The 23,789-nt window shown below is 55.4% G+C and overlaps 1 long non-coding RNA gene across 2 annotated transcripts; it reads right to left on the bottom strand.

Annotated features, from left to right (window-relative positions):
- Positions 1-5,870: 5,870 nt before the first annotated feature.
- LOC136391155 (uncharacterized) lies at positions 5,871-14,544 on the bottom strand. Of its 2 annotated transcripts, none has more exons than XR_010748824.1 (3): positions 11,571-14,544; positions 7,731-8,560; positions 5,871-6,127 (listed from the first exon to the last, which is right to left on the bottom strand). It is a non-coding gene; the product is annotated as an uncharacterized lncRNA (long non-coding RNA). The 2 variants fall into 2 exon arrangements; XR_010748825.1 differs by lacking the exon at positions 5,871-6,127 and having other exon boundaries at positions 6,499-7,902; positions 8,348-8,560.
- Positions 14,545-23,789: the final 9,245 nt, after the last annotated feature.

Here is a 23,789-nt window from a genome sequence, read left to right as displayed (position 1 = left end):
AGGCGGGGCACAGAGAAGAAGCAGGTTTGGGGTTTATATAACATGTTGGCCTTGAGGTTCCCGTAAGACAGACAGGTGGAAGTGTCCATGAGGCCACTGGGAACAGAAGTCAGACCCTCAGATTGGAGATCTGCTTGGACAAACAGCTGAGGACAGCTTATGGGTGGTACTGAACGTTGGCAAAATCCCAGAACACCCAACTATATCTATTTTGTGAGACTGCCTTATGTAACAAATGACCACAACTGGATGTCTTAAAACAATAGAAATGCATTTTCTCAGTTTGGGGGCCAGAAGTCTGAAATCAAGCGGACAGGGCCCACCCTCCTGAGATGCTAGGAGAGACTGTTCCGTGTCTCCCTCTAGCTTGGGGGTGCTGCTGGCAATCCTTGGCATGCCTTGGCTGATGGCACACGGTCACCCCAATCTCTGCCTCTGTCACCACACTGCCTCTTCCTCTGCTGTGTCTATCTCCTCTGTGTGTCTCTTGTAAGGACACTTGTCCTGGATTTAGGGCCCACCCAGATAATCCAGGATGATCTCCTTGCCTCAAATCCTTAACTTGACTACATCTACCAAGAACCTGCTTCCAAATAACGTAACATTCACAGGTCCTATGGGTAAGGATGTGGACACAGCTTTTAGGGGGCAACCATTCAACCCACTACACTATACATAAAGGAGAAGAAATGGGTCAAAACCCAGAGAACACAGGCCACCCTGTGGGGCCGGACAGCTGATGCCACAGGACTGCAGAGGGACCCACTCGGGGGAAGAGAGAAGGTGGGAGCGGATATTTCCACTTTGTTCTGAAGCTACCTTGACTGCTCGGGTTCATGTCTTCGGGTTTTAGCAGAGTCTGTAGTGAGGTTCTAGTCAGTCCTGGCTGTGTGCTCTTGGCCAGAGTAACAGAGGGAGCTCAGCTCACCTGGGGCCATGGCAGTGTCAGCAGCCACCAGAGAGAGAGACTGGGGGAGGGGAGAACAGAGCCGGTCAGGGCCAGGCCCCTTGGCCCGCACTCGGCACTCCTGGATGCCTGCTGTTGCAGAGTCAGGGTTCTGGTCTGTCAGGGAAGATGGTGCACTTTTACACAAGACTTTCAGTTTGGGAAGCTTCTGGAAGTAGGTGGGGCTGGTACAGAAGGGAGGTCCTGGCTGGATAGCTTAGTTGGTTAGAGCATCATCCTGAAGCACAGAGGTTGCCAGTTTGATCCCCGGTCAGGGCACATACAGAAACAGATTGACCTGTCTCTTCCACCGACCCCCTTAAAACAAGGAATAATAATAATAATAAAGAACACGGAGGGCAGGGGAGGGCAGAGCAGAGAAATGGAGTCCAGACCCTGCAAGTTCTGGGTGCTCCCCTTGCCCAGGGGAAAGCCGCCTAGATCTTTGCAGTCGATGAGCCCAGTGGAGCAGCCCCTCACCCCAGGGGCTCCCCCACACAGGGTGCTGGGGAAATGTGGGCCTGGGCATCGGATGAGCAGGTCTGGGGTGGTACCCAGGGAGAAGGCGCCCAAGGCTAGTTTAGGCCAAAGTTTCTTAGCAGGAAGCTGGAGGTGAGGGAGGGAGCTGTTAGGAAGGAGCAGGCTAGAGATTCAGGCAGACCACCCTCTAATGTCACTCAGACTCTCAGTCCTCGCACAAAAGCAGACGATAATAGTGCCCACCTTGAGGGCGACTGTTTGGGGATCAAATCAGCTGTTGCTGTGAGCTTTCAGCACACGCATAAGCACCTGAAGGAGCTGGAGGAGACAGATGTGGCCAGAGGAAAGCCTGGCGCCTCTGCAGGGACAGGCATCCTGTGGTCTGGGGTGCCGGGATCAAGTCTGGGAAATGGCTCTGGGGTACACTAGGAAAGTGGGAGTTCGGGTCCTGAAAGCAGAGAAGTCCCTTGGAGGAGAAATATTTTAGTGAATCTCACTACTCCGGACATAGGAGGCATCATGCAGATTAGTGTGTACCCTAGGCAGGAAGTTCCCCTTGTTCAATTTCGATTTCCCAGGTCCAGGGGTGCTTTTCCAAAGAATTGTAAGACATAGATCCCACACCCTTCCTCGTGTTCAAGATGCCTGTTATCAGGAAGTTCTGCTTGATATCTCTCCTGAGTCCCTCAAGCTGCAGCACACAGACAACTCTGTGTTGGGCTGGGAGACATAGGCAAAGGGTCTTTGGGAAAAAAACAGAAAACACACATCAGTATTGGAGCTCCATGGTGACAGCTACATGCACCCTTGGCTTTGGCGGGCAGGTGGGTGGGGAGGGACCTAGCTGCCACCTGGAGGAGATAGGGCCAATCTTAGAGCTCCATTCTCAGCCTCTGTCAACTTCAAAAGCAATTACCTTTATCGCTGGCACCACTCGCTGGAACCCTGGATGAGCAAATTAATGCTGGAAGCAGGTGGGCACAGTTAATATGTGCACGGCTTTCTGTGTTCGGTGGTAAACAAAGATAACTTGATCTCTAAACAGCCATTTCCAGGCTGCCTACGTGGTCCTGCCCACCCACATCTCCTCTGCTCAGCGGATGTTAAGCTTGTTTGTTCGAAAAACCTCAGGCCCTTTCCTTGCTTCACTCTATCGAGATTCAGGGAGGTAGGGATCACATATTCCAGGGTGAAGGAGCCCCCTCACCTGACTGGGCGGGCAGCTCTGCCAGGAGGACCCTTCCAGCCTTCTCCCAGCCCCTCGCCTGCACCAGCCTCTCCCTGACCTACAGGCATCAGCTCCCGTACTATTGCAATTGCTATGATTATCTGTGACATCTGGGGTCTCCAGGCCGGGCTGGAGGATAGAGGTGCCCAGTCACCCAGCCTGGCCACATTCTCCGGGCCCGAGCTGCTCTTGCTTCCTGCCGGGCCTTGGCTGGCTGAACCCCTGCGGCTGCATACCCCCTGCCCCAGCGCTCCCAAAGCCCTCACCGGCCTGTGGCTCTGAGGGCAGGACACTGCTGTACCTCAACAGGCTCCTCCAGGGCCCTCATGGGGCACCCCGAAGCATCGAGGCTGACCACAGGGAGTCCCAGAGCAGACAAGACTAGTACCTGGAGGTCAGAATACCAGTTTCTAGGCTTTCTTTTTTTTTTTTTTTTTTTTTTCACAGAGACAGAGAGACTCAGAGAGAGGGATAGATAGGGACAGACAGACAGGAACGGAGAGAGATGAGAAGCATCAATCATCAGTTTCTCATTGTGGCACTTTAGTTGTTAGTTTCTAGGCTTTTGAACACGTACTACACGTGTGCTAAATACTCCGGCCCCGCCCCCCTCCCAGGAGCAGCCCTGCACAGCGGGCACAGCTGTCCCCTGGGCCGCTGGTGAGGAAACCGACTCAGAGCTGGTGCGAGCTGACAGGCACTGAGTGCTCCCCCACCTCTGGCCTTTCACCTCATGGGACCCCACACAGCCCCTTGTGGTGGGTACTCTTGTTAACCCCCATGGGTAGGCCAGGAAATGGGGTACCAGCCAGGACGTAGGTTAGTTTGAACTCAAGTCATCTGAGTCGCGAGCCTGCCCTTGCCTGGTCACCGTAGCGCCATGATGCCTGGCCCTCAGACTCATGGTCGGGTACTGAGGGAGCCAGATGTGAACCAGATGTGTCTGGCTTGGGACCCTTGGTGATGCACCTTTGACTTCTTTCTCGGCCCTGACCTTACAGGATCACTTTTGGACGGCTTTGTCGCACAAGCCCTGGGTGCTCCCTCCTCCCAGGCCCACTGCCAGCCTCTCCCGGGACATCCACACCCAGTCCCCAGTTCACCTCCTCTCCTCCTGCTCCCTCTGCTCGGGGGCGTCCCCCACCCTTAGCCACCACCAAGAGCTCTCTTTATGTCAAGCCCCACATGGAAGGTCCTCGGCCTCCCAGACCCACCACAGCTTCATTTCCTCAGGCCTCCCATGGACAAGCAAGCCTCCCACCAACCAGGCCTCAGACCCCCCGCCCCAGGAAAGAAGCGCCTCCTCGTGGCTCTGAAGAATGTGTCTGGCCTGATGCTGCGAGGAGAAAGCACTCTGGCTGGGGTCAGGAAAGGCTTCCAGAAGGAAGAAGTAATTTTTAAGCCTGAAGGCTTCCAGCAGGAATCAACTTTTAAGCCCACTGAACTGGGAGTGGGTGAGGAGGCATTAGGGCAGAAGAGTGGGCATGGGCCTGGCTGTGGTAGAAAGGCTAGGTCTAGGGTCCTTTGGCCAGGGCAGGGAGTCAACCAGAGTAGCCGCTCAGAACACTGGCGAGGGAACTGCTCATCCCTGACACCTTCAGGAGGGGCCTGGAGCCCTGGAAGGACAGGTGAGAAGTGGGTGGGTTGAGGGGTGCAGTACTGATGCCCTTCCTAAAGGTGGAGGTTTCAAAACACCTGGCAGCTACTGGGGGCCAGGAGTCTGTTCCGCACAGCCATTTACTAACCTCCTGTGATTGTGGTCAAGTCATTCCTGTCACTCAGTCTCAGTGCCCTCATCTGTAAAATGGGAGAATGGGGTGGGGGGCTAATTAAACCAATAGTCATTGCTCAAAAAAAATTTTTTGGCATTTGAGGCTGAAATAGTTTCCTTAAAGATTTTTTGGCTACCCTGTCCAGATTGCTCAGTTGGTTAGAGCATTGGTCCTATACATCAAGGTTGCAGGTTCAGTCCCCAGTCAGGGCACATATAAGAATCAACCAGTGAGGCCTGACCTGTGATGGCACAGCAGATAGAGCGTCCACGTGGAACACTGAGGCCACTGGCTCAAAACTCTGGGCTTGTCAGGTCAAGGCACATATAAGAAGCAACTACTATGAATTGATGCATCCTGCTCCCCACCCTCACTTTTTCTCTTTCTCCTGTCTCTAAAAAAGAAAAAAAAATCAACCAATGAATACATAAATAAGTGGAGCAACAAATTGAGGTTTCTCTCTCTCTCAAATAAACAAACAAACAAACAAACAAATAAATACTTTTAAAAAAACAACAGTAGATAAAAATGGAGCTGTGCTTCTGCATATCAACGGAGGAGTGGGGGACCCAGGGGCCAATCAGCTTCCTCTCCTGCCGCCCCACCCCACCTCCGGCAGCATGACAACCACTGCATTGACAGCTGACACTGCAACCCTGCCCTAAACCCACTGATGGCTGGTCTCCGGGCCCCAGCTGGCGGTCTCCAGCCCCCAATGGCCCTTCCCGGTTGTTGCTGGTCTTGGGAGGGAGGCAAACACGCTGAAACCCTGGGAGAAAAGAAGGAGCCAACTCTCTGGTCGGGCATACTGCCCCAGGTCCCCAGGCATCAATATTAAACTGTCTGGATTTCCGTGCACCCAGGGCCCTGCAGCCTGGAGTGGGTGAGGGGGACAGCCCCTGGGGGACTGGAGAAAGCAGGCAGGACCCAACACACCTCACTCACCTTGGAAGCCATCCTTCAGCGTCCAGCTGCGAGTGCGCATGCGCTGGCACGCGGCTACAGTAATTTGCACCAATAATGTTTTTATTATTATTATTATTATTATTATTATTATTATTATTATTGAGACAGAGAGAGGGATAGATAGGGACAGATAGACAGGAACGGAGAGAGATGAGAAGCATCATTCATTAGTTTTTCGTTGCGACGCCTTAGTTGTTCATTGATTGCTTTCTCATATGTGCCTTGACCGTGGGCCTTCAGCAGACCGAGTAACCCCCTGCTTGAGCCAGCGACTTTGGGTTCAAGCTAGTGAGCTTTGCTCAAACCAGATGAGCCCGCGCTCAAGCTGGCAACGCTGGCAACCTCAGGATCTCGAACCTGGGTCCTCTGCATCCCAGTCCAATGCTCTATCCACTGCGCCACCACCCAATCAGGCACCAATAATGTTTTTTAAGTTGATTTTTAAAGAGAAAGGAAGTAAGAGAGACAGAAACATTGATTTGTTGTTCCACTTATTTATGCATTTATTGGTTGAGTCTTTTAAGATTTTATTTGATTTTAGAGAGAGGAGAGAGAGAGAGAGAAAGGCAAGGGTGGGGGGAGGAGTGGGAAGCATCAACTCCTAGTTGCTTCTCCTATGTGCGTAAACCAGGCAAGCCTGGGGTTTCGAAACTGCGACCTCAGCATTCCAGGTCAACGCTTTATCCATTGTACTACGAGAGGTCAGGCTCGTTGGTTGATTCCTGAGGATCAAACCTGCAACCGAGACATGTTGGGACAACGCTTTAACTGAGTTACCCAGCCAGGGCCTGCACCAGCAGTGTCTTAACTTGACACAACCTTTCACTTAAAGAGACCACATATAAGACTGTATTCTAAATATATATGCATTTGTGTAATAGCAGGAGATTAGAAACTACCTAAATGTTCCTAAAATGGGCTTGATCAGCTCAGGAACAAGCACAGGGTGAAATACTGCTCAGCTATGAACTGTCATAGAATGTAATCTCCCCATGTGGGAGAAGGTTACGCAGTGAGGAAAGTAAGACACAGAGCAGTGCATACAAAGAAGTCTCATTTTTTTTTTTTTTATTAAAACAAAATACACAGAAAAACAGGCTGGAGAAGCCTGCGGGCTGCTGCCCAGCAGCCTTCCAGGGTGTGTGATGTCTGCTTGGGGTTTTCCCTCTGCCATTCCAGGCTTTACTTTTGTGACGCATCGGGGGTGGGGGGCACCAAACATTAATTTTAAAATCAGATTAAAAAAACAAAAAATCTAAAGGATCCCCAAAAATTCTGCTAGGAGGCACGAAGGCGTGAGTAGGCCCTGCACCTCCATGGCTGCCCTCCTCTTTCCTTTTTCCATGGCTCATCTGTCACTCTGTAATGTGACCCTCCCGCTGAGGAAGGTCTCCATGTCCTGGGCCTTCTCCCTACACAAGCCAGCATCCAGTGCGTTCCAGGGCTCAGGGCTCAGTCTGGGGAAGGGAGACTTCTTCCCAGGTGGTGAGCGAGACCACACTGAGGCTGAGAGGACCCCGCTCAGTTCTGGCACTCAGAGCCTCCCTCCTGAGTGTACAGGACCCCTGAGACTCCATGGGAGGTCCTGTCTGCTGAGGGCTCCCTCCCCTTTGGTTAATTACCCTGTGATAGATACTGGAGGGGCTCCTGGCGTGCAGAGGCAAGAAAAGAGACACATACGGAGGGTACACAGTACACTCTGCTCAGAGCTCTGCTCAGGGTAGTGAAGTTCCACCTCACATCCCCATGAGGTACATATGTTCTTGACCCTGTCTTGCAGTGTTTTCTACTCAGCAAAGCTCTTTACCCGACTTTGTCTCATTGCAGGTGCGCAGCCACTGCAGACGCAGGTGGAACCCCTGCACTGCCCTAATTTTACAGATGCAGAAACTGAGGCACAAATAATAGACTCGCCCAAAGTCCTGCAGAGAGATGGTGGCAGAGCTCCAACCGGAATCGGAACTGTCCTGGCTGGAGGCAGAAGGAGGAACCCCAGAGCAATGTGTTGCTAATTTAGCCAGTCTGGGTGGGGACCCAGAGAAGGTACCTAGCTTCTGCAGACAGAAACTCAAGTTCATGGCATGCTCAGATGATGAACTATTTTCTGTATTTGCCTACAACCCCTCCGTCCCCAAGTCTTGGTAGATCCCAATTCATGCTGGAAGAGACTCTGCAAACTCTGAAAGATAACAGAGGTGCCCCAGCACCCCTCGCTGGCAAGCTGTGCCCCTCTGCAAAGGTTCGGGTTGGCCTTTGGGCTCAGAGCTCTGAACTCCCCAGTGCTTGCTTAGCTTCAATGGGTGACTTCTCAGTCTCCCCTGCACCTCAGTTTCCCCACCTGTGAAGTGTGTGGAAATACCCTGTCATCTCAGGCTCCAACGGCCCCGCAGTGATGCCCTGTTTGATTACCAGGTGGATTAAAAGTCTTGTGCACTTGATACAAGTAATTATATCCTGTACATGGATAGTTTCATTGAAAAGCAGCCTCAGGTGGCCTTTCACCAGCCTCCCTGCGAAGGAAAGAGAAAGATGATAGGACCCTGCTGGCGCCCCGCCCCTGAGGTATCACTGTTGCTCTTCTTTCTTGCTGAGGGCTCCCAGGAAGACCCTGCAGAGCTGAGTGCCCGGATCGGTCCCTGTTCCTGCCCGCCCCTACCAGGCTGGGAGTGGTCCTTTTTAAAGGAGATACAATAAGCCTAGCAGTGGGCTGCAGAGGGCCAGGGTTCCTGCAGAAAACGTGGAGCTGCTCAGGTGCCCAACCAGCTGGCCTCGGCATCCCACCACAAAACCAGCTCACTCTGGGCACCTTTTCTGGAACCCTTGTCCCTTGATGAAAGAGAATCTCATGTAATACAAGCTCAGATCTGGCCTCTGGCCAAGACCTGGTCTGCTCATTTTCCCTGGACCTTCAGTGGAGGAAAAGTTTGAGCTGCCCTAGAGGAAGTCACCACACACCACAAAGCCACCATAGTCTGTTCCTCGCGATGCCAGTAGTAGGGGCACACCGGGTCCCTGAGGTCAGCACGGGATCAGAGCTTAGGCCCTGCTACCTTGGCTAGTGGTTCCGTGTGGTTTGGTCCTCTCCTTCTGTGGGGATCTTGCCATTCTTTTCCCGTGAGCAGCTCTTTGCAGAGGGTCTTCCATTGTCTGCTCCTTCTGGAAGCAGGCCTCAAATAAACAAACAAGTATATAAATGAAATGTGTCCCAGTGGTTTTCAGGAAGTTGGACATTAATGAAGTAGCATTACCACCCCCACAACAATCACCATCTCTCCCTCCCAAGGGGTGGCAGGGAACCATAATCCTGATATTTGGGCCTCGGGTGGCTTCGGCAGCCAAAGCCACAGGCTACAAATGGCTGCTGAGTATCGCCTGAGGCCTGGCAGGTTGGGACGTCTGGGGCTGGCCTGTTTGATTTCAGAGTGGCAGGAAACTGCCGTGGACCTGACACTTCAGAGCACAGTGATGTTCTCCAAGATCATGCCAATTCTCGGTTTGGAGACACAGCTCTAAAGGGGAGTTTGAAATTCATCGTTTAGTGGCCAGCATCTGTCTTATCTTCACTGGTGTAATCAGCCAGATGAGGCCAAGGCCTGTCTAGATTTTGAGCCTCCTCCCTGCCACTGGAAGCCACAGGTCCCATCCAGCGGTATCCATGCCTTTTCTCCTCACACACAACAGACAGAGAGTCAACCTGGCACTCTGACAGACTCAGTTCAAGTCCCAGCTCCACCCCATCCTAGCTGAGGGACCAAATTATTGACCCTCTTAAGCCTCAGTTTCCTCATCCGTAAAGTGAGTACAAGGCTAGCCTCACACAGCATAAAGCAGCCACCCAATAAATGTAATTTCCCTCCTCCTGGGTGTTTTGATTAATTACAGTCCAGAAAATGAAACTGAGTTCATTAACAAATGCCATTCATTTATTCAGCAAACACTTAATGAGTGCTTACTATGTGCCAGACAGGTACTATTAATGCCTGAGCCCTCGGGCAATCAGAGGTGAGGTCTGAGTTTGCAGGTAGAGAACACACGTGAGGACACACGGTTCATGATGGAAACAGAAAGCACAGGGAATGTGAAGTCTTTGGGAGGAATATCTTGGTCTTCTAATCTCAAGGCTGAGAATAACCTGAAGCACGGTGTCCACAGGCCTTGCAGGCAAGGTCAAAGCCATGTTAAGAAAGCAGTTCTTGCTTGACCTGCAGTAGGATGGTGGATAAAGCATTAACCTGGAACGCTGAGGTTGCCAGTTCGAAACCCTGGGCTTGCCTGGTCAAGGCACATATGGGAGTTGATGCTTCTTGTTCCTCCCCCCTTTCCTTCTCTCTCTCTCTTTCTCTCTTCTCTTTAAAATAAATAAATAAAATCTGAAAGAAAGAAAGAAAGAAAGAGAGAGAGAGAAAGAAATAAAGAGAAAGAAAGAAAGAAAGAAAGAAAGAAAGAAAGAAAGAAAGAAAGAAAGAAAGAAATTCTTTAAATGTGGCTCATCTAGAAATGCAGAAGTTGCTGGTTTGATCCCTGGTCAGAGACTCACAGGAACAGATTGATCCTATCTCTCTGTGTCTCTGTCTCTCTCTCCCTCCTTCCCTCTCTCTAAAATCAATAAGTAAGGCCTGACCTGTGGTGGCGCAGTGGATAAAGTGTCGACCTGGAAATGCTGAGGTCGCCGGTTCGAAACCCTGGGCTTGCCTGGTCAAGGCACATATGGGAGTTGATGCTTCTTGCTCCTCCCCCCTTCTCTCTCTCTCTTCTTTCTAAAATGAATAAATTAAAAAAAATAATAAAATAAAATCAATAAGTAAGATGGCTCAGCTAGAACTCAGGCTCGCTGGGAGTGGCTGAGGCCCAGGGCAGCTGGCCCCAGTAAGCTGCTGCAGTGGCCCCAGGGAAATTAAGCAGGGCAGGCTGGGCTCCTGGCATCCTGGCAAGGTTGAGGTCAGAGGAGTCTTGCAAGGACAAATGATGGAGCCAGAGAACCAAGGAACTAGGGTGCAAGTCTCAGGTCTGCCGCTCACTAGCTGTGTGACTTGACAAGTCACTCAGTCACCCAGAACCTCAGTTTCCTCACTGGGCTGTCCTGAGGATCCCTGAGATGAAGTGTGGGAGGGCTCTTTGTCAACAGCGAAGTGGCATCATCGGGCTGGGGCGGGGGGCGGGGGGGGCCTGGGTCTGAGCCCTCACCCGCCCAGTGCCCTCTGAGTGAACTTGGAAAACGCAGTCCCGTTCAGCCGCAGGTCTTCCTGCACCGCTGAGATTGAGCGGAAAGTGAAGTGCTCAGGGAAGCATTTTGTAAATTGGGATCTATCTGGCCTCGTTGAGGCTGCTTGCTTCCTTGGCCTGTCCTGGGCCTGGCTGCCCCGGGTTTCTGTGGTGGTTCCAAGGCACTTGAGCCCTTCACGGTGGCATTTCCCTCCAGGACGTGTCCCCCTCACACTTACCCATCCAGGCCATGAGCACAAGAAAAGATGCTCAGCCCTGTTAGCCACCAAGGAAATGCAAATTAAAACCACAAGATGAAGGTGCACACCCTCTCTAGAATGCAAAAATTAAAAAGCCTGGCACACCAAGTGTTGGCAAGGACACAGAACAGCTGGAGCTCCCATTTCTCTCGGGAGGGAGGCAAGGGATGAAGATCTGCGATAGCACGGGGAGAGCTTCAAATCGCCACGCTGGGAGCATTCACACTTCAGAAACCAGCAAATGTTACAAATCGGAGCTCCCGCCCACTCCAGAGAGCTGGCTGTTCAATATGAACCCACATAGCCTCTGATGGAAACATATCCATGCACTGGTACATGAATGTTTGTGTTAACTTTATTCATGATAGCCAGAAATTGGAAACAACCCAAATGTCGATGAGCTGGGAGAACGGATAGGCAAACTGTGATATTTATATGAAAGTCAAAAAAAGGCAAAACTACAAAAGAAAGCAGATTAGTAGTTATCTGGGGTTGGAGACCTGGCAATGAGGTGGGGGGTGGGGAAGAAGATTGATCTGGAAGGGCTATGAGGGAAATTTTAGGGGTGATGGATATGTTCTATATTTTGATTGTAGTGGTGGTTATATGGGTGCATATACTAGTCCAAGCTCATCTGATTGTACCATTACAATTGATTACTTTTTTGTATGTAAAATTACCTCAACAAAGTTGTCCAAACCAAACCAAAAACTTACTCATTCTGCAACCCATTCCTTTAGGTCCTTTCTCTCTGCCAAAAGATGTGTGGTCCCGATGCACTCACAGGTTGCACGCCCTGGTACCACTCTTAGAGGAAGCTCCTCCACCTGATGGCTGTCCACAGGATACGCCAATGGGGAAGCAGTTTGGGAGCGGGATATGAGCCAGCTGGAGTCAGGGATGGCAAGACTGGACCATCAAGGTGCCCTCCTCTCCACCTTCTGCCCTCCGCCTGAAGATGTCTGTAACCTACAGATGCTGACTGACAAAATCCTTGCCTTTTCCCCTAAAGGGGAAACCAAGAGGACTGGGGTCATTGAAGTTTAAAGGAAAGATGATGGGTGGGGTGAGGGCAGGGAGGGACCAAGACCATGTCATCCTTTTCCGTGTGTCCTTGGAGGGTTAGCATATGGCAGATAATAACCAGCTGTTCTCTGTCGACTCCAGATGGATTCAGGGAAAACATGGCCTTCATTGGTAGCAGGAAAGATTTAGGTGGGACATAATGATGAACTTCCTGAGAGGGTTCTTGAGAAAGTGGACATGTGTGTGCACACTCATGTGGGTGCATGTGAATGAGAGTGTGAGTGTTGAAAGTCAGAGCAGGGGAAGATGGTGCTTGGTATATATAATTCCTCTCTCTGGAGCATTTAAGAATTGGAAGGACAAACCCCACTCTGAAGTGAGCCTGGGTCCCACTGGGCTGGTGACAGAGAGATGGACTTTCTTTAGGTACCTTGGAAGGCAATTAGCTGGCTGGCCCATCAGTAAGACCCCCAAACCAGAAGTCTGTGGAGCCAGATGGGTACTTACTTCCATGGCCCGACCCCTCCCCGACGGCCCCGTGCACTCTCCTCCCATTAGGGCAGAGGAGGCAATCCATCACCCGGGATGGTGATGTCACAGCTGCAGGCCACAGGAAGCCAGTTCCAAGCCCTCAGAGGTGCTAAATCATTCATGGGGCAGAGAGCCCTGGTGGCAGGAGATTTACTGCCGAGGAAACACTTTAGGGACTTGTGGAAATCAATTCTTTAAAGAGACCCCATCAGCTGGCATGTGGCCTAAGGCTGAGGCTTGGGTGTGAGACAGGGACCCAATGAAGTGGGACCTGGGGTTGGGGAGAGCAGCTTCCCAACTTCAAAAAGAGGTGGGGAGGGAGCACAGAAGCCTGGGACCCAGGGTAGGTCCTAAGTGAAGGTAGATTCCCAGCACCCTGGGAGGAGGCTGGGGGCTCCCAGAGAGCCAACTCTGGCTCACCAGCTCCTCCTGTTACCCCTATGGGGTCTCTGTGCCCATACCTCGCGGGTCTGCAAGTCAATAAGACAGAATGAGGCCTGACCAGGCGGTGGCGCAGTGGATAGAGTGTCAGACTGGAATGCAGAGGACCCAGGTTTGAGACCCCGAGGTCGCCAGTTTGAGCGCAAGCTCATCTGGTTTAAGCAAAGCTCACCAGCTTGGACCCAAGGTTGCTGGTTCGAGCAAGGGGTTACTTGGTCTGCTGAAGGCCCGCAGTCAAGGCACATATGAGAAAGCAATCAATGAACAACTAAGGTGTCACAACAAAAAACTGATAATTGATGCTTCTCATCTCTCTCCGTTCCTGTCTGTCTGTCCCTCTCTATCCCTCTATCTGACTCTCTCTCTTTCTCTGAAAAAAAAAAAAAAAAAAAAGAATTTGTAGAAAAGGGGTTAAAAATAAAAACAAAACAAAAAAAAAGACAGAATGAGGAATGCTTTTGGGATGTGCTTGCTGAGTCTGTTGGCTCTGTGATCTCAATCCATCCCACTCCACCCAGTCTCTGCTGGAAGGGGGGTTTCAGGCCAGCTTTGGTTTCTCAGAAGTAGAAGTTGAAGCATTACCCAGCATTCATCCCTTTGTCTCAAAGAGAATGTGAGTTCCTCAAAGGCCCAAACAGTCCAGAATTCCAGAACTTGATGATTCAGTTCCTGGGGTACCATGTGCTAATTTAACTAGTAGGAGCAGGTGACACCCAGAAGCAGCTTGGGACTCCTGCTGCCCCACACTACTCAGCACACAGTGGGCTTTTCATATCTAGCACAGTGGGGCTCTTCTGATCCAGCTCATCTGTCTCCGTTTCTGTGGCAACAGCACACTTTCAAAGTGTGTTTTGAACCAGAAAAGCGAAAGGGTGGAAGAAGAAAGAAATGACATTTTCAGATCAGCTTTGGAAAAGGAGACACAGCTCCTGGGATTCTTCTCCGTCCTCTCAATTTACAGATGAGGAAACTGAAGCCTATAGGGAGGAGTGTCTCAAGCCAAGTCCGTGTCCATGAGATGGGAAAATGGGAAGAGGAAAGGAAGTCACTTTGAGCTGTTTCTGCCTCCCTTGAAATGACCTTGGTCCCTACTAAAAGGGGGGATGTTAATCAGCCAGTTGAGATGGAGCAATAGAGACCCAGACGTTCTGGCCCTGTTCTGCTGCTGGGCGCTTCTGCAAGATGGCCCTCGCTGTGTGGCAGAAGGAATCCACTGGAAACCTGGTTGTGACTGCACTGCTGCTCATTTATTCGCTCAAACATATTTATGGTGTGGAGCACCTTTTCAGAGTCTGGAATGGGATACAGCAGTGAACAAGACAGATGTGGCCCTTGTCTTCTTGGAGCTTAGATTTTACATCACCCTGGACTAGTGCTAAAGGCCTGGGCGGTCAACCCCCATAGGAAGCTGGGCTGAGTCCTGTTCCGTTTGCGGGGTGCTCACAGCGGCTTCACTTCTTTGACACGGTCAAAGACTGCTCCCTATGTTAGGGACCCCTCAACCTTCAGCGCAGAGCTCCTAGTTGCTGCGCCAGCTGCATGGCCAGCGCCTTAGCCAGTCCCTCCCTCGGCTGCCATCAGTTTCAGGAGGGCCAAGCGGAGCGGATTCCCACCGCACAGGAGCTAGTGCGGGTGGAGCTGCTGGTGAAGAGCAAACTCCAGGAACGATCAGAGCCTCAGGAATTCCGATCTGCCCAGCCCCCGCTACCCATCTCCAAACCGCCCCTCCTCCACCTCCCACAGCCCCACCTCTGACCCTGCCGGCTGGTTCTCCACCCCCCAGCAGGAGGGGCTGTCAGCTTGCAGCCAGAGACCCCGAGAAACGCTCCTTCTAGGCATCCCAGAAATTGCTTCACACCCACCCCTCAGGTTTGTCCCCAGGAAAATCCCTGCCGTTTCCGAGGTCCCCTCCCACCCCCGGCTAGAGACCTTGAGACTCAAGCCGGGCATTGGACGCGGCCTGCAGCTCCTGGGGGGGGGGGGGGGCTCCCTCCCAGGTGGTCCTTCAGCATTTCTGTTCTATTCCCTGCATCCGCTCCAGAAATTCTCTCTGGACCCACCGACCCAGCCCAGTAGGAAAAGCCCCAGGCAGGCGTCCGGAGAACTGGGTTCTGGCTCCAGCTCTGGCCCGAATTCTGGGTCTATCTGGGCACTGATCCCTTCTGTGGAAAACGAGGGGTTGAATTAGACAAACCCCCGGAGCCTTGGAAGGGTCGGAGGGGACTCGGGGCAAACCCAACTGACCCAAGCAGCTGCGACAGGAGACTGTCGCGAAGAAGCGGAGGCTGACAGTAACCTGAGCGTGGGCAGAGACGGGAGCCCCGTGGAGCAGCGCACAGGGAGGTGCTCTCCACACGCCACCAGCTAGGAGCCAGGGAGGGACGGACGCGACACCCCGAAGCGCAGCGCATCTCCGCATCGCGGCTGCCTGCCGGCAGGAAAAAAACTGCCCTGTACCCACGAGAGAGTTGTGCGTCCTCAAGAAAGGCGGATAGCTTGACCCTTCGAGTTTGGGCGGCGACTGCAGGACTAAAAAGAACCGTTCCCCGAAGAAGCGGGTTTTTTTGCTGTTTCCAAAGCGCTTGCAAAACACATGTCATCATTCGATTCCCCCAGCAGTCCTCTGATTTGGGCAAGCTCCCAATTTACACAAGAAGAAACTGAGGCTCAGAAAGGTCGGGCAGGCTCCCAACAAATACGTGCTAAGTGATGACAAATAGAGATTATTCTAATTTGAGACCATTAAGTTTCTACTCTCTGAAGCATCCTAAAACAGATAAAAGCGTTTGTCTGGTTTGGGGGCTGAAGTATTCAGCTAAATTCTGCTCTGGACACTAAGTAAAACATGGCCCGTGGCCATAACCATATCTGGGTCACCGACCTTTGGATAATCTGCTGAAGGCTGCGGGCCCCTCCCCCACCAACTGCGGACAGACTCTCAGTTTAGAACCGGGTTCCCAGCCGTAGGGCCCGGGGCGCCTCTGGGGCTGCAGGGCTGGGAGCCGGGCTCTTCGCGCTTGGCGCCTCCTAGGCGAACTCCATGCCAGGGTGCAGTGGCTGCAGAGGGCTGGGGGTCCGCCGCGCCGGGTCCGGCCGGGTGAGGAAGATGAGGCGGTTAGGTTTCTAGCCCTGGAGGGCCCCGGCCGACCGCTGGCCCTCAGGGCTTCTTTCCAGGGGCCACGTGCCAGTTTTTTCCCTTCATTTCCAAAAGGGGGTGCGATGGAAATTCTCAGCTTATCCTACAGAGGAGGGAACCCAGGCTGGAGCCAACAAACATCACACCCTGGTGCTGGGTCCCCTACCCCCGCCAGCCTTCTCTGCTGGCTCCGGTCACTGGGGTGGGCGCTCAAGCCTCAGCCGCCGCCCGGACCGAATCCAGTGGGGGTGACACCTGGTGGGGGAAGGCAGGCGACAGTACTGCAAAAAAATGTCCCTGCGGCGCACGCACCTGCCGGGAGAGAGGCCCCCCCTCGCGCCCACCACTGCCCCGCCCTGTCCTCCAAACTGCAGCTCTGTCTGTCCCGCTGGCTCACCCTGTCTGATTCGACTCCTCCAGGCTTTAGTATCCCAAGTCATATTTTCATGTTGACTAATTCCTGCAGTTTCTTTTTTAGTAATTGAAAATTAAATACAAAGCATGTGGTAAATGAACACGCAGACCTCAAACAATCCAGAAAGACATCCAGCAAGAAGAAACTTTCCTGCCCTCTGGCCCTCAGTTCTCCTACACGGAAGTCATGCCTATTGACTGAGTCTTGGGTCCTCGTTGAGAGACTTTTTGTGCATACAAAACCTGACACCTAGCCAACACCAGCCCCATTTATATTTTTACACAAAAGTTCATATGTCCTTTGCATTTTCCATTTAAGATCCAAAATATTTTCCAGGATATATAACAGCCACATATATTTTCCCCACTCTTTTAAAGAGCTGGATCGATTCCTAGGACTGACCCGCAGCCGAAGCCACATCTCCGGGTTCGCGGTCCTTAGGGTACGGTACAGAGACCGTGCGCCGCTGGAAGGAAAACGCATAGACGCACCGTTTGTCAAAAAAAAGTCGGGGGGATTAGTTGGGTTTCGAACACTCCTTCAAGTGTGAGCGCACATCTAGATTCTAGAACAAAGCCCAGAGGCTGGGGCCTGGGTAGGGACGGAAAGACAGGGCTGAGGCTCCTGCAGCAGCCCCGAGCTCCAGCACGCGGCCGCGGGGGGGTGATGGCGAGGTCTCGAGGGACAACATCAGAGCCAGAAATACAGCGCGGAGTGGGGTGAGGGAGGCACCGGAACGGCATTAGGGGGCGCGGGTACAAGGTCCCTGACTGTAATAACGCAGGTTCTAGAGTTGGCAAAGACGCACCGGTCGTTCAGTACACGCGTGACCACACGTGCCTTCTGTTTACCCTCCTGAGGGTGGGAGTCATCATTCTGCCCATTTTGAACATGGGAAACTGAGGCTCAGAGAGGAGGTGAGTCTCTGGAGGTCGCGCAGCAGCTGGTAACTGAAGCGTGGGAGGACCGGTATGAGGGGCTCAGGGCTCCCCATGTCCTGGGGCCGCAAGGCCGAGTCGGAGCGGGAACTCGACCAGCCCGAGTGAGGCCAAGGGCAGAACTGCCGCAGCCCGGACGCCTCCCGCCCCTTAGCCCGGCCGCGGTACGCTGGGCAGGAAAGGGAAGGAGGACTGAGAGGGTTGACGACCTCGTCAGCCACCCCTTCAGCACAGTCTGGGGGTTAGGGAAGCAAAGCGCGGCTACTATGGCCAGAGAGCGACCGTGTCCGGGACGGAGCAAGGAGCGCTTGGGTCTCCCAGGATGGAGCAGGCAAGGCAGGCCTTCCTAAAAGTTTAGGGGTGCTTCCTAAGTCTGCCCCAAGGGTCGAGGAACGCGAAACTCTGCGTAGGGACTTGGTGGCGAAAGGGAAAGCGTCTCTCCAGTGAGAGGAGGAGGCCTCCGCCGGCAGACAGATGTGCCACCCGCAGAGGGAGGGACGCGGGACACAGGCGGGGGTAGGGTGCGCAGGACGGGCGGGCACAGTGAGGACCCGAGGTCGTCCCGAGCCACCTCCTCCCCCACTGGGCCGCGAGCCGAAAGAGATACGGGGTATCGGGTCCCGGGGGGCCACCCCCTTATCATTCGGACCCAGCTCGGATTACCGGCCGGGCCTGCTCCCTAAAATATGTATGAGGCTTTTGCGGGTGTAGTTTCGCAGCCCCTCCCGGAGTGGGGTTGGGGGCGTCGGGGTGCGCCGGGAGCCACGGGGGGGAGAAAGCCACGCTGGCTCTCGAGGCCGTCTCGACTTTCAGCAGCGCATTTAAGAAAAGGGGGAAACTGGATCTGTCCCGGCGGCGCCCCCTCCCCGCCAGCACCGACGGCCGGACCGCGCGGCCTCGTCCGCGGCTCGCTTTGCGCTGAGCGGTGTCTAGTTCTCAACAGCAGGTGAATGGGCCCGGGCGGGGCGCGCCGGGCACCGGGGGCGGGGCGCGCGCTATAAAGGGGGTGCGGCAGGCCGCGGGGGCCACTTGCAACCAGCGTGGCCTGTGCTCCGGCTTTGCAGGCCCTGGCACACCGCGCCCTACCACCCAGCCTCCCACGGCCCTCGGGGACCAGGTAGAGCGCGTGTGGGGATGCAGCCAGGGAACTCAGGGCGACTCGGCGAGGCGGGGAATGTGTGCGGGCCGGGGAGGCGTTAACGTGGGCTTTCTGCCCCCACTCCCACACACTCCTACGGCGTGTTGGGCCCAGGGCCTTGCTCAGGATCTCCCCTGTCCGGGTCCTGGTGCAGCGAACACATATCTGGCTGTGCTGAGACGGACGCCGAGGCCTCGCGACTTGCCCAGCCAGCTGCCTGGGGTGGGGGTCTTGCCTCTTCCTCTGGCTGCGACACCCAGGGGCGGAGCAGGCCCCGCCCAGGAGTCGGACCTACTGAAGGGTTGGTACCCACATCGCCACTCTCCTCCGCTGGTCTCAGCTCGGCGGGGGCGGGGCTGGGGAGGATGATGGACTCCCTCCCGTCACCCCGCAATTCCCATTACCACTCCCTTTCTTCGCTCGAGCCCAAGACAGGGAGAGCGCTTACGCTCTTCAATCTTCATACTACAAGAGGCCTTTAGATTTGGTGAGGGCATCGGCTAAGCACTCTCTTTTTTAGGGCCTCTCAGATACCAGACCTACGGGGGTCGGTCGGGAGAACTAGGAGCTACAGGGGAGGAGGACGGATTAACGTTTTATTTTAATCCGGTTTGCACAGTGGTTGCCGTCTGGGGCGGCAAGGCGGGGCTGGGGCTGGGAAGGGCGCCCGAAACAGCAGGGGGCGGAGGGCGCTCTGGTGCCCAGGATGCTGGGGAAAGAGGAGGAGGCCACCCCGACGCTGACAGCCTGGGAGTCTCGGCCCCTGCCCCGCCCCTCGGAATGCTCCCAGAGGTATCGGAGCGAAGGACTGCTGAAAAGGATCTAATCCGCGTCCGCGCCCTGGCCTTGGCCCGCCCCGCCCCCTCTCGGGGGAGCCGCTGCTGCAGTGGGGAGAAGGAAGGCGGATGAGAACGGGTCTGGGGGCGGCTCCCTTCCCCCTCTCCCTTCCCAGACAGGCAGCCTTTGTTCCCAGCGGCGGCCGTGGCTAAACACCTGTGAGGCCTCAGAGTTGGGCGAGCGTAGATAGGTGAGGACGTGACGGTCAGCCCCTGGTCCCTCCTGAAGGAAGCCTCGCGCCTCCGGGTCCTAGTGGACCCACTCAGGCGACTCAGCGTTGCGCACCTTTCTGTGGGGGAGACTGCGGAGATCTGTCCAGTGGCCCCAGAATGCGTCCCGGCTCTAAACGCACTTCCCCTCCCCCAGCCCAGGGTCGAATTTCCAAGCACGCTGCGTTACACACACCTCGGCTAGCTCCGGGCTTAGAGGGCGGTGGGATGGCAGGGCGTCGGGGCGCACCTCGGCCGGCGGCACCCTAGCCTGAGGGCAGGAGGCAGGGACACTGGCCGGCGGCGCGACCCCTTGGGACCAGACCCCGCAGGGTAGGGCGAGCAGGCGGGGCTTCCAGCTTCTCCGCAGTCCCAGCCGGGCGTGTCCTGCGCTGCGCACCAACCCCAGCCACATTCAAGGTGAATCATCTCGGCCCCGCCCCCGCCCCTCCCCCGCCTCCCGGCACCTGAGCCAATGGCGCTGCGCGGGGGGCGGGCGGGGCTCAGGGGCGGTAAACCCTCCCGCAGTCATTATCCCTGCACTCCGTCGGACGTCCGCACCTCTGCGCCCGAACCCGCTGGCCTTTCTCCGGCCGCGCCGTCCGGGGCATCGCGCGCACCCTTTTCCTCGGGCTCCGGGCCCCTTGCCTCCCCTGCCCTGCCCCGCCTGCCGCGCGAGGTAGCTCCTCCTCAGGTGGCCGGGCAGGGGCCTCCCCTAGCAGACCTGTCACCCGACACCCAGGAAGCGCGCGGCCCCATCCCGGCTTCTCTTTGTTCCCCCGCGGGGCTCCGCGCTCGGGCGCCGCCTCCTCCCAAGTCGCGCTGTGGAGGTTCGGGGTGCCGCCCTCGGCCCGACCCGGGGCGCCTCAGGTTCCGTTCATCTGACCCGCTCCGAACCAGGGCCCTTTTTGCCTTGTTTCTCCCGTGTGGACTCGGTGCGGAGCTAGGAGGCGGCGGTGCGCCCAGCTCGGAGCCGGCGCAGGTGAGTGTCCGGGGCGGGGCCGGGTGGAGCCTGCGCCGGGCGGGGAAGGGAAGGTGGAGGCGGGCGCCCCGGGGCGAACCGTGCGAAAATCCGAGTTCCGAGCGGGCGGCCGGGCAGGCGGGGTCTGCTCCGCGCCGCTGGCCTTCGGGGATGACGGGGCAGTGCAGCCTCGCCGCTCTCCCGCGTCTTCCCGCGGAAGCGCCCACGCAGCCCTTTCGTCCTGGGTACCCCAGTGGAGACTCGTGCGCCCAGAGCGGTGGCCCGGGCCGGGAAAGGCCGCGCGGTTTGAGTGCGGATTGTGTTTGGCGAGGTGCGTATCGGCGTGGGCCCAACCACCTCCCTGGGGAATCCAGCGGAGGTCGCGCCGGCGCTTCGCCGCCCTAGTGGGCTCAGGCTGGAAAAGCAAGGCGGGCGGCGACCAGGGCAGGGGAGAGTTGGTGATTAGAGAGCTTGCTAGTATCTTAAGCCACTTCTTAGGGCTTCAAAGCAGGTTGTTAACGCTTCTGTGGCCCCGGCGCGGCCCCGCCCAGTAGGGAAGGGAAAGCAGTTCTTTGCTTCGCGGCCACCCATCCTGGAAGCCTCAGAGCACGCGGCCGAGACTACCCCCCCAACCCCCATTCCTGTTAGCTTTAGGAACCATCCGGCCCCACTGGGCCCGGGTCTGGGTGGGCGGCTGGGTGGAGTGCTTCAGGCGCCTTATGAGTGCGCGCATCCCAGAAATTGGGCTGTGAGGGTGCGGCCCGGAGTCAGGGATCGCTTGATTCCACGGGGCCCTTCAGCCATTGGTTTTCCCTTCCCCCAGCCCCTGGCATCCCTACACTGCATTTGGATGTGCCCGCGGGGGGCTGGGAGCGCTAATACTGGCTCAGAGCGATTAGGAGCCGGGAGACCGCGGTGTCCTAATCAACCCTCCCACCCCCACCGTCACCCCCATCGGTTAGGTGAGGACCGAGCTCCCTGCTTTCTGCCAGACTTTGCAAATCTCTTCAGGATTAAAAGCCTGATTTTCCTCCTGGAGGCCAGGTGGCGGATTTCCGCGCTATGCCCCAGGTCCTCTGGCGGGGTCACTGGGCTTCACCCTGTGCGCACTACCCCCTGCCCGTCCGGTTGTGAGTCCGACCGGCACTAAGTCGGCAGTCTCACGAGCTAAAGCTGAGCGTTTCAAGAAATCTGTCCTGACCGTGGACTAAGTACTCGAAAAGGAACATTGCCCCACGCCCGGTTCTGAGCCGCGAGGGGCCAGCGCATCCTCCGTGAGGCTCCTGGTTCGGACCCCAGCCTCCTCTGCTCGTTTCTTTACTGCTCATGGCCGCGCTTTCATGCACTCGAGGCCTTGGTCCTGCTCCTGGGGAGGCGGAACTGGGCCCTCTGGAGTCCGCCCTATGCAAAAGGAAAAGAAATCCGGGGTACCATTCTCACGTGTGAGAATTTCGTTTATTTCTTCTCCCATACTAGACTCACTAACGGGGCGCAGTGCTCCCGCCGTGAGCCCAGAGACCTCCAGGCACCCTGTTAGTGGTGGGTGCGCAGGCGACCAGAGCCGTGACGGAAGCAGCTTTGGGCCCCTCCCCTGAGACCTCATGGGGAGACAGCACAGCAGGCACCAAGCCTTGGGCGAGTCCGAGGGTCACGACTGCTCCCAGGCTCCATCCCCGTGGGCCTCTGAGACATTCGATGGAGACCGAAGAGACCAGGACCCAGCCGGGCATGGGTGGCGCAGCTCAGATCCTGGACTCCGGAGCCGTTGTGAAGATGTCGAGCGGACAGCCGCAGAGCCTCGCAATGGCAGAAGACCCTGGATCTTAGGGTGTGCATGGCTTCAGGTCCCAGTGACTTCTCAGGAATCCCCAACACTGGAAGGGGAGCATGGGATCTGGGTGCCAGCTGCCTGCGTAGAGATAGGGAACCCTCTAGAGGAAGCCAGGCTCAGAGGTGTCTGAAGATGATCCTAGCAGAGTTTAGGAGAGGTGGACCGAGACCTCATAGCGTGTGTAGGATACACACCCGCAGCGTGAGGCCCTCAGGATCCTTGGCTGCTTCCGTGGCACTAATGTGGCACTAATGTACGACAACCTTCCCTCCTGGCCTGCAGGTCGGGTTTTCTGTTGGGCGAGGCAGCTCCGATGCTTTTTTCTTTGCCTGGAGCCCACTTCCGGCCTGCTCTGGGTCCTCACCTTCATCTTCCCATTCCCAGAAGTGGATTTGTGTGCCTTTGGACCTCAAGGTCAGGGCCATCCTTCACCCCCTCCCCAGGGAGGGCAGATGAGGTTGTTCTGAGGACTCGCGGGGAACCATAGACCTCAGTTTTCCCTTTTGACCTTTCAAATGAGGCTTTTATGGCTTATGCTGTCCCAGCTCCCCCAACATCTCTTTAGGAGAGCTGGAGACCCTGCTTCCCTAAGGCCCAAGGCTGCCCCAGCCGAGACCGGAAAGGTGCTGCAGGGCTCTGGGGTGGGCCGGGCTGGGGGGCAGCGGCTGTGGCGCCGCCCCCGGCACTGCGGCACTGGGTCCTGCCGCATTCACGTTCGCAGGGGTGAGGCAGGCGCAGGGGAGGAGCCTCACCCAGCTTTGAGCGAGAACTGACGCTGGTAAGGGATTTGGCCTTGTAAGCTATTCTCTGCGCTCCCTCCCAAATCAGTTGCAAGGATAAGGAAAACAGAGACTAAGTGTCTCCGCAGAGATGCCACAATTAGTCAGAAGGAGCGCCCAAGCCCCTGGTGATCTATCGCAGCGCTCTCTTTACCTGTGGTTCCTTTTATTTCTAGGCCTGGGGAGAGCAGGATTGTAACTGCAGTCCTCTGTTCTCAGCATCCCCACCCCCACCCACCCTTGGATGCCTGTTGCCAAGCTAGCGCCATGTTACCCACCCTCTCCCGGCCAAAGAACAGAAAACGAGATTTCGAGTTTCGTTTCTTTAGATAAGCCATAAGGCTTCTCATTGCTTAGAATGGAGACCATGGGAAGAGTTTTTGCATCCCCTGAGCAGAATAGCTCAGGTACCTCTTAAAGTGTGGAGTTTGGGGTGGGCCCAAATCTGCATTACAATGGCCTTTTGGGTGAGCCTGACCATAACCTGAGCTCTGTGGGTATCTGACTGCCTCCGTGGGACTCAGTCTTTGCTAACGCTCCCACCACTCAAGTGCGGAGATATTCCCCCCCCCTTTTTTTCTTTTCTATTTTTTAGTAAGAGAGCAATAGGGACAGACAGAGAAATGAGAAGAATCAATTAATTCTTCATTGCGGCACCATAGTTGTTCATTGATTTCTTTTTCATATATGCCT

Source organism: Saccopteryx leptura, chromosome 2 (genome assembly GCF_036850995.1).
Source record: "Saccopteryx leptura isolate mSacLep1 chromosome 2, mSacLep1_pri_phased_curated, whole genome shotgun sequence".
Taxonomy (NCBI): domain Eukaryota; kingdom Metazoa; phylum Chordata; class Mammalia; order Chiroptera; family Emballonuridae; genus Saccopteryx; species Saccopteryx leptura.
Note: the sequence above shows the minus strand (reverse complement) of the source record. Positions and strands in the feature narration are given on the sequence as shown.